Below are 11,466 nucleotides of genomic sequence, written 5' to 3'. Positions count from 1 at the left end.
CTTCTCATGGTTGCTGATGGCCATCCTGTGTGCTCTTGCATTAATGAGGCGGCTCTAAACCTAGTCTTAATCGCAGAGGAAACCAAGCAGGTAATTGCCTTTGAATGTTTAATTGTGTGTGTATTTTGGGTGGGGTGGTGAGAGGTGGAGATATTGAGTGGATTTGGAGAGGAGGATCAAAATGACATTTTGGACATCACTGGTTTTAGTCCTCCAGTTTGACTCTGGAATGGTTTGGAGCTCAGGTCACAGGAAGGAAACTGAGTGCTGCTTATAAAAACAAGAATAAGTGGCAGAGACCAGTGCCCAGTTGCAACAAACCAACCTAGTAAGGTTCTTAGCAATCTGCTGTGGTAATTTATTTGATTTTCTGAGTTACCTCTTGATAGCACCAGTGAGTGAATCTTCCACAGACGGATGCTAGATAACAGGCCAGTGAGTGTATTCTATTAAGAGAACTGAAACTCCCATCAGAGCAGCGAAACTTTGGAAACAGCCGCAGAACATGCAAATACCCACCAAACGCACCACACCAGAAACACTAATAACTAACTAACTAACATGCAGTCTTGTGCCCTGTACAGGTATTAGAGGCCTTGGCCTCCTTACGTCTGGAATGTTTAGGAGTGGCAGGGGTGTTGGCTGACTAAACATAGAGGTTATGATAATGTATTTCTCCTCTTCTTTTATTCTGAGGTTTATATTAATTGTAATGACACACAATAAAGATGAAAAGTTCCATTCACTGTAACTTAAAAAGTAATTGTCTGTGCTACTTTAAAATCTGATTTAGTATCAACTTGACATGGAACCTTAAAGCAAGCATACAGTTGACTTTAATGTATACAACTTGTTGAGTATTAATTAAATGAGTTCAAAATCAATATTTAAGAATTTAATCGTAAATTATCTTTTTGATTGCTTACACTTCTACACTTCAACCAACAATAACATGAATACTTGGGTTATCTTAACATGTCTGATAAGAGGAGGTACTCTAGCCCTAAATTATATGTTATTACAAAGAGACAAAAACAGCATTTTCTTTCCTAAAATAAAATAACTTATTGGATTTGGACTTTGGTAAAGTATGAAATCTGGTAAGTCTTCCACCACAAACCACAGTCATATAGCAAACAAGACGCAAGCTAACACATTTGTCTTGTATGACCTTTCACTATCATGATGTCCACCTCTAGGCTGGAGGACAAAATGGGATTTGGTTGGCGTCTTTCTTCCCCTTCATTCATGCCTCAGTGTGCCTGCATGTGTGTTTTTGGGTCATTTGTTTTCTCTGAGTCATTCCGTTTGAATATGTGGCAGCTATTAACTTCAGCGCCAGCTGTTTGATTAATTACTCAGGTCTAGTCAGGTTTACAGGGCTACAGCGAAACATTCACACCTTTCTGAACAGAAGAACTGCTGTGCATGAACTGTACCTATTATTTTCTGTCTTTAAAGAGCAGCCAACTTGAACTATCCATTACAAAGTGTTGGATAAGTGTCTGGTGCCTATTAATAACATTTTTGCAGATTTTTGTGCATTGAAATATATTGATGTACATAGTTTTTGTTTCTCACTGGCATGAGATTTAAGAAATATTTGTTTCAGATTTGTATAGATTGTGTGGAAATAAAAGAGAGTTATAAAGTTAGAGCTGGGTGTGTCTCCTTGTGTTTCCCTGATTCTGCAAGTCTCCTCGGTAGTAAAGTTGTGAAACATGACTCTTATTTTGTTTTGCTCTGTATTCATTGTGCTCACTTGATTAATATTGACCCCTTGCCAGCCACTTAGAATATGTTTACTGTACTGTCTTAGAGTTAAAGGAATATTTCACCTAAAAATGGAAATTCTCCCATAATTGTTTTATGCCATCCAAGATGTGTATGACTTTCTTTCATCTGCTGAACTCAAATGCAGATTTTAAGAAAAATATCTCAACTCTTTTGTTCCATACAATGCAAGTGAATGGGTGCCAAAATTTTGAAGCTCCAAAAATCTCACAATGTCAGAAAGCGAGAGCTAGACAAGGAGACCCAAGAGCAGAGTAACAAAGACAGACAAACCCAAAATGATCAACCATGTCTCAAAGCATGTCATTTACGAGCCCCTGGAAGATGGCGGGGGCGCTGACCAATCCGAAAGACATAACCAAATATTCAAAGTTCCCCTATGGATGTTAAAAGCCATATTCCACTCATCTCCATTCCTAATTTTGAAAAGGTGTAAGCAAGTCGTAGGTCCAACTTCATAAAGACGGACGCACCCTGCAAGAGTTTGAAAGCTGAGGACATCAACGGCAAAGGATAGCGATTCTTCACTGTGATGTCATTCAGCACCAGATAATCTATACAGGGTCTAAGTGAGCATTTTTCTACTCCACGGAAGGGCGGATGAGACCGGCTGCCAGAGAATCATTTATATACCTGTTCATGGCCTCCCTTTTGGGAGCCGAGAGAGAATATAGCTGTCCCCGAGGAGGCGAGGTGCCAGGAAGCAATTCGATCGCACAGCAGTACAGGCAATGATGAAAAAGGGTCACGGCATGGGACTGGCTGAACACTGCCCCCAAGTCATGGTATGACAACGCTACTCCGGATAAATCTGCAGGTTCATCCTGCTATGAAACACAAGACTGAACTGGGGAGACAGCAGAATTAAGACTAATAAGGAGTTGGTTGACCAGTTTATGTGTGGGTTATGCATTACCATTCAAGGATGCCCCAACACTACTGGTGCCGCTGGAGATTGGATCAGTTAAAAGGAAAACTGCTCCATATGATTACCGGAGATGAAAGTGACTGGCTTGGTGGACTGGGTGATGATGGACAGAGGCATGCCACTGAGGGTGTGGGCTGTGATAGGTTCATCCAACTGGACCATGGGATGCCACCATTTGGATGCCAAGTTGATATCCAAAATGTTCCCTTCGGCTCGGGAATCCACCAGGGCTGAGACTGTGTGACAGGTAGATCCATACTGCTGATGGGCTGGGTGAATTGTACAAAGTCTGGGGGCTTTGTCCAAAGGTGATGCATTCGAAAATAACCCCCTTCCTACTGACGAGTGGTGTCTTTTACCGGGCAGAAAGCAGAGAGGTGGCCATACCACTCAGAATGAAAGCCTAGTCCATTAACGAGGCGTCGCTGCTTCTCCTTATGTGCAATGTGAGTTCTCCCGACTTTCATGGGCTTGCAGTGTTGGGGCGTGATTCTTGTGACCTGGCCGAAGTAGTGGAATGGAGAGAAAGGTCAGCTGCCCGAGGAGGTGGTGAGTGGCTTCGCCGATGGTGATAGCATAGGGCCAGGCGTTGATCGACTCGGATAGCTAGATCCACCAAAATCTTCTAAATGTGGGGGCAGATCCAAAGAACAGATTTTGTGCTGGATGTCATTGGAAAGCTCATGCAGGAGGGATATGAGCCTCTGAACGCCCAGAAACGTGGGGAACCACCAGGGCCAGTAATTGTGCTTCCTGAGAGGGACCAGCATCGGGAGGTAGGTGGAGTTGTTGAACAGCAGAGTTGAGCTCAGCAAGCTGCGACACCATTGTCTCCAGAGCCCGTTTAGATGTGGAGATTTGGTCCTGCTTACATCCCAGTAAGGCTTTTTGCTGATAGAAGGCAGAGCAAAGAGTAGATTCTAGTAGAGAGAGAGAGAGAGAGAGAGAGAGAGAGACAGACAAAGAGACCCAAGAGCAGAGGAACAGTTCAAAGAATTTAATAACAATAAATTATAACTTTAACTGTGCTGGTGAAAACTGGAGATCCCGGCGCCGGCTGTAGTTGAGGGAAAGAGTTTTGGGGATGAGTGTGCACCGTGGCTGCACAATGGGCAGATCTTTGTGTTGTTAGCACGCCAATTAGTGGCATGATCAGCGTTCCCCTGGGAACAACCAATGCTCCCATGGAAATATTGATCATGCATACCGGCTTCGCCTGCGAGACATGAGGGAGAGAAAATAACAAAACTCACAGAATAAACCGACAAACTCACCAGAACCGTGACACACAAGTCAGCATAAAAGAAATCTCCAGTTCTTAGATCCATGTCATCAGAAGCAATATGGTAGGTGTGGATGAGAAACAGATCAATATTTAAGTCCTTTTTTTACTATAAATTGTCCTCCCTGCTCAGTCAGTCTCCACTTTCACATTCTTCTTCTTCTGTTTTTGGTGATTCGCATGCTTCATGAACATCTCCCCCTGCTGGGCAGGGAATCTCTAGCAAAAATGGACTTAAAAATGCATTCTAATCCACACCTATCATATCACTTCAGAAGACATGGATTTAACCACTGGAGTCGTATTAATTACTTTTATGCTGCCTCTATTTGTTTTTTGGGACATCAACATTTTGGCACTTATTCAGTTTCATTGTATGGACCAACAGAGCTGAGATATTCTTCTAAAAATCTTCAATTGTTAAATGCAGAAGAAAAAGTCATACACATCTTGGATTGCATGAGGGTGAGTAAATGATGAAAGCATTTTCATTTTTGGGTGAACTATCCCTTTAACAATTGGAAGACTATATTGTTACTCATAAGATGAGTAAACATGATTTTGCCCATTTCTAGGATCTCATTTTTTGACAATTCTTATTAATTAAAAACTAGAAATAAAATCTTAATTTTAAAGTGATCTGAGGTAAGTAGTAGGTCTAATCTATATTTCAGTCTGAATCCTCTTACCAGTCATAAAAACTTCATTTAATGTTTTATTTTTTTTTATAGGTATCGCATCCTGGTTCCTCTCGATTGTTCAGGGCACACAGCTGCAAGAACATACAGTAAATGGGCCCATTTACAGTAGCTACCAATGTCTTATTAATGGTCTCTCTTTATTCATCATTTGCGTTTTGGGTGCACGATTTAGCCAACCCACTGGAACCTAGATTTAGTGTATGCTTGCCTAAATACACCAAATACACTTCATGGCCATGCATTCTGACATTTTGTAACCACTCTAATTTCACTGGTGATTAATGTGAGAATTTGTTTTTCACTGTTGGCTGGTGATGTCTCTTGGACAAAGATCTTGAAGAACAGATGACTAGAAACCTTGTTGTGTAATGTGAGCACTTCAGCCATTCAGGTAGCCTGATGAAGCCTGATGTAAGATACAGCAGTCTTAAAATAAGTCGTAAAGATTGACAGACTCATAACATAAAAGACACTCATTTGTGTCACCTACTGGCATGAAGATGAAATCGGCTGAAATGGTCACTGAACAAATCAGTGAATGAAATCAAAATGTATGATGAATCAAAATCCACACAACTATTTGGAATGCCACGAACACAGAGAAGAGGAATGATACGTAAACTGAAGCATCCCAGCTGTATATCAGCACTCATGAAACGCTGCTCGTCCAATCAGATTCAAGAACTAACTGTTGTAAAATAGTCACTAAAGTCTATTTTTAAACAGGTATTTCACCATAGACTACCTCTGTAATCAGAGGGTAATGACTGGTTGATTAGATTATTATTCAAGCCCTAATTCCAGCCCTAACCCTAATCCAAAACCTAACCCAAACATCTGATTGGTTGTCTGGCAAGCTGTTCCGAGACCAGTAAGGGTGTTTATCCAGGAACAGCTTTATGAAATCATGGTTAACAATTTTATTTTACATGTCCCAGACATTAAAAATGAATTATAGCCTTAATACAACAGTATGGCTTTTACTGTTTTATGAAAGAGCTCACATTGTCCAATGCTCCATTTGTCCCATGCATTCAACTCTGCTGAATGTTCATACATGTTTAGAAACCAGACTGCACTTTTGTAAATGCATGGGATTACAAACTTGTTTGAGTAAAGCCTTGTGAATGGTACTCCTACGCTGATGTAATAATTCAGAATTGTGGTGGGACAGTACTCTCCAGGCAAATAGGAAAGGGGAGGTGTATGCATAGGGTCATGGAGCCCTGATGAGGAGCTAAAGACTCTGAGGACGCCCTTACTCTGAACAGAGGCAGGGTTCTCCCACGCCATACTTATCTTGAGAGTAACCTCTTCTTATTGTCTCAGAGATAGGTCAGCTTGCATCTCTTTTCATCTAGAAGTGATTTTCACTGATACCTAACACCTGTTGTACTTGCTGTGAGATGCACAATAGAATTGGATTTAAAGGAATCGTTCATCAAAAAAATGTAAATGTTGTCATGACTTACTCATCATTTACCCTCGTGCTGTTCCAAACATTGACTATTATTGTACAGAAAAGAGCATTTCTCCTCTTGTGTTCCACAGAAGAATACAGGTTTGGAACAACACTTCCAAGTATTGGAAATATAGTATTAGTATTTTTACTCTAGCATGAACTGTCCATTTAAATCATTCAACATTTAATTTCAAGAAAAAATAAAGTTCATAAAAGATGAGGCAAAGAAACCAAGTAGAATGCCTTGTCGATAACTCTCAGAGCAACCTCAAAGCCAGTGTGATTTGACAGGGCTTAACAAAAAGAGGGAATTGAATCACTGGCCCTACACACACCTCTAGTATTTGTAAGAGTACACATGACAAGGAGACTTTAAAGTCTTGGTTACCTTTCAAGAAAAGTGTACACATGTCCACACTTACTCTGTAGTATGTGTTGACTGAGCCAACAGTGTGTCAGTCAGCAAAGGCCCGAGGTCCAGAGAGCCGCAGACGCAGTGTAGCCACGCAGAACACAATGCGGCCAATCATAGGTTCTGTTTGTGAAGAGGGTGGGGAACCTGGATCCATGAATCTGAAATACGTTCTTTTTGGGCTTCCCCCTCAAATCAATTTACAGGACTAACACAGGCTGTTGTTCTTCTTTTCCTTTTTTTGGTCTCATTCAGGTGAGTTCCTTTAGCATTGCAGATCAAAGCTCCATTTGATTTAAGTTGAAACTATGTGATCCAATCAGATCATCTATGTTCTTAATCAATGTCACTCATGAGCTCCTTCACAGTAAGAGGACTAATCAATCAACAATTCTTCACAGGTATCAAATCAACTGACAACTGTCATGTCAGAATAATAGCCACACCCATTAATGAGCCATTGCAAACAATTTTACAATAGACAATTTTGCTTGCATCTTACATTCAATTTTATAGCACTATTGGTTAGGTATGGTTTAAAGGAATATTCCAGTTTCAGTTAAGCTCAATCGACAGCATTTGTGGCATAATGTTGATTACCACAAAAATGTATTTTGACTTGCCCCTCCTATTCTTTAAAAAAAGTACAAACCCAGGTTACACTGAGGCACTTACCATGGATTGGTGCCAATCTTTAAACATTAAATAGCCTACTCACTGTTTCAAGATTTTAGCCTCAAGACATAACGTTTATGCGTGTAAATATGATTTTAGTGTGATAACATCTCTTACAAAAGTTGTAGCTAATTTTACAACTTTGTTGCCATGGCAATGTAATGTCAACAAACCCTAAAACAACTGTAAAACGTTCAATTTAAAAAACTTTACAGATAAAATAATACATGAGTTTTGACAGAATAATTAATATAAGTGCTTTTATAAAATAATAAGCTTTACATTTCTGATTTTGAACCCTCCATAAAATTGGTCCCATTCACTTCCAATGTAAGTACCTCACTCAGGGGCGGACTGGCCATCGGGAGAACTGGGACTTTTCCCAAAGGGCCGGCCGCAGAACGGGGCAGAATGGGCCACAATAAATTGAAATGGGCCACCGCGTTATGCAGAACGGGATAAAAAAACCACGTCGCAATATGCCAAAGGGGGGAGCTTCCCGGTCTGCCCCTGGCCTCACTGTAATCTTCAATTCCGAACCTGGAATATTCCTTTAAGGTTTAGAGAAGGGACGTAGGTTTTGTGGATTTAAACCTCAATAGAGCCTTAACCTTTAAAACCTCATATGCAGAAAATTTTAGCCTCCACTTAGTGGACATTTCACCTTGGAACTGCCACGATACATGTAAGAAGCCATGCAATATTATTTAGCAAAAATGGGTGTTCGCTGTACTTTTCTGCATATCGCGGCACCATTTTGTGGTCTGTTCTGCATAACGCGGTGGCTCATTTTAGCTTATCGCATTCGACACGTTTCTCGGCCGACCCACTGGCCCGCTAGGTTTTCACGATGGCCAGATCGGCCCCAAAGTACGTCGGCACACTGGGAAAATGCCAGAGTACCAGTCCAGGTAAGACGTTAAGTGGATTCAGAGATTGGATAACTAAGTAACTATTCGTCCTCCAATAATCTGGTGGAAACACATGATTTTATGACAAACTGCACCCCAATGTGCAGCTGTAGTAGCTCTGGGTGTAACGACGATATGTGTATGTGTTGCTGGAGATTCAGGTTCGAATCTCACTCCTTGACATAGTTGCTCCCATGTCTCTACTCTTAATATTTCCTCAATACTACATACAGTAATAAATAAAAGAGATTCCTAGCAGTGATTTGGTCACAATGAAGGTCAGGGAGTTCAGAGAAGGATTTGATCTGGATAAAATTAGTCATGGTTTTCTTGTGGTAATATTGTAGTAACCATGTGTTTTGGTGGAAACTATATAGTTCTGATGTACTAACCATGGTGTTAATAGCGTAACATGTTGTTAATAGTAGTTAATAGTAACCATGTTTAATTTTGTGGTTACTATCACTTTACTAGAATAATGCAATGGTGAGTCTATGGTTACTGTAGTAAAATCATGGTTTATTTTTGTACGGTAGGGTTATGGGTAGATGTTGGTGTAGGGTGTCTGTGGGACTCCAAATAAATTCAATAAAAATGCTGCAGTGATGCCACTATACTGTATGTTAGTATTTAAGCAGGGGTTTAAGAGTGTCTGCCACTATCTGCATTAAAGTACAAATAACATTTAATGCAATTTGCACTTGGTGCAAAGAAGATGCTTTTTGTTGGTTTTTCACTTAGTGTAAATCAATTGCATCAATAGCAAAAAGCCTCTGCATTTTTTTTTTCGTGAGATCAGGCTTGACATATACTTCAAGATAAACACAGTTCATGAATTATTCATTTTAACAGCAGTTAGGACAGGTAATAATGTCATCAAGAGGTAACAATATTTGTTTTAGAATGGAAGCAAGTTGAATAGAGGTTTACACGAAGATTCAGGCCAGTACATTCTCATTGTAAAGCAAATAAACCTCTGTGAACCTCACTTTTGCTAATTTACCACTGTTATTTAGTAGACCGCCAATTAGACAACACAAGGTGGCAGATGTTTAGAAGGAAAAACTAGTTCTTAAGCAGAGATGTGGAACGGTTGGAGAGTGCATGCTGAGGGTAAGGTCCGGGTTACAGTGTGGAACGAGACATGATCAGTGGCTGCTCAATCTCACACACACACCATACCTTCTCTGCCCTTTTCAGCCAAAAAGTTTCCAAGCGTTCCGCTCTATGCCCCAGACTGTGATGGAGGGAGGTTTAGGGTAGAGGAGGGGTATCAAGAACGTCACAGATCTAAATTGCTGCCAAGCACAGTTGAGGTCAACCAGCTATGCTCAAAGTTAACCTAAAACTTATTGCTTCATTACATCCACACTGAAACCACCATGAACTGACTTGAACTGGATTGAGCTCACTTTTGAAATCTGCAGTATTTTAGAAATTACTTTTTTTATGTGATGTCCAATTTGTCATAATCACAGTGTCTAAAATGTACATTTAGAGAGGGACAGATTAGCAGACACTTTCCAAAGTGCCCAGAAATAAACAGGACATGTAAAAGGTGGGACTCAAACCCAAATCCTTTGAATGACCTCTGTCTGCCACCCACAAGCCAAAACTATTGTACCAAGGACACCAACCTCAACCCAACCCAACTTGTGAACTGTACAGTCCCACTTTATTTGAGGTGTCTTTACTATTTACTAACACAACACAATATACACTAAATACAAAACAATATATTTATTGTGTAACTACATGATTCACATTTGGGACTGAGGTTGAGGTATGGGAAGGTATAGGAATAGGATTACGATTTAGGGTAAGGGTTGGGGTAGGTTTAGATTTAGGAGTAAAATGAACAGTGTAACTTCATATGTAATTAAATGCAGGTACTTCAAATATAAGTAAATTGCAAAAGGTTAAAGACACTTAATATAAAGTTGGTCAACTGAGCCTACTAATTAGCTACTAACACAATTCTTGGGCAATTTATTTAAGCTCTGTGATAAATGTATTAGTAGACTCTTAAATAAAATTTTCCCAACAGGGACATAGAAATGGATAATAATAAGAACCAATATCCTGATGTGAAGAACACGACATCAAGAACATTTTTAAATCCCAAGAACCATATGGCCTCCAGAACCCTGCAGCAAAAAAGGTTCTTGATACGAAGAGGGACCTTTGTTGAACCTTAGGTGACGTAATAGATATACTGTATATATTTGGCAACATGGAGTGTAATTTAAGGTAAGCTGGTGCTGTGTGCAATAAATCCAGAACTTCATGAAGTACTTGCGTGATGCAGCCAGGCAATCTATCACTATTCCTTCACCACATAATTTTCATCTACTAATATCACATCTATATTCAAATGCCAGCTTGTTCATGGGAATTGTTGGCTTTAGAAATCCAGAAAAACGTCATGGTTGGTCCCACTTTCTTATTCGAAACTTTCAGAATAAGTTGCTACTGATGAATATCATGCGTTTCTCTTGTAATTAAAGTAATTTACAAAGCGACCGGTTGTTTGAGCTCATAGCGCGTGCTGGCTGAGATCTGGCTGTTAATAACTATTTGCATGCACCGTTACTGTCCAACTGCTCACCATCGACAACCCACATAGGCCTACTGTATTCAAACTGTCCCTGCTGGTGCATGTATAATTTGTATCTTTGAGTAACACCAACTTTTAATAAATGATCTGAGAGATGTCAGTTTCTCGACACGCTGTACTGCGCAAACTCCTTTCACAACAGGGCTGAACCGGCTGGGGCGTTTCTTTCTGGATAAATAATTTTTGCTGTTTGTTATTATTGGTTGTTAATTGTTAAAAAGAAATGCTTGAAAAAAATGCTCGGGCCCATGCCCATTTCCATGTTGCCCAATGATAATTCGGCACAAAACATTGTGCTTCATGTGGTAACATTTAACTGCTTATTATTTAGCATCACTATCAACCTGACTACATTAGGTTATTCCAACAAATCTAATTTCAAGGGTTAGATCGGATAGCAATATGTACTTATAAGGCAACATTTGTAGTTTACCACTTTTTAGATATTATAGAAGAGCTATTAAAGTCATAAAAATTATATATAGGTTCATATGATAGGCTATATATATATATATATATATAGCATATTAACATATTATATAAGCATAATTTCATGATTGAGACTCAGATAGAAACGAAACAGAATTATCATCATAACTAATATGGTGAAATAATCTAATTGATTTTGTATGAGGAAATGTAGCGCGTTTGGATTGAGCGCGTGCTGGTATCCTCAGATTTAAA

This window comes from Xyrauchen texanus, chromosome 38, assembly GCF_025860055.1.
Source record: "Xyrauchen texanus isolate HMW12.3.18 chromosome 38, RBS_HiC_50CHRs, whole genome shotgun sequence".
NCBI lineage: Eukaryota > Metazoa > Chordata > Actinopteri > Cypriniformes > Catostomidae > Xyrauchen > Xyrauchen texanus.
The sequence above is the reverse complement of the archived record's forward strand: the minus strand, read 5'-3'. Positions refer to the sequence as shown.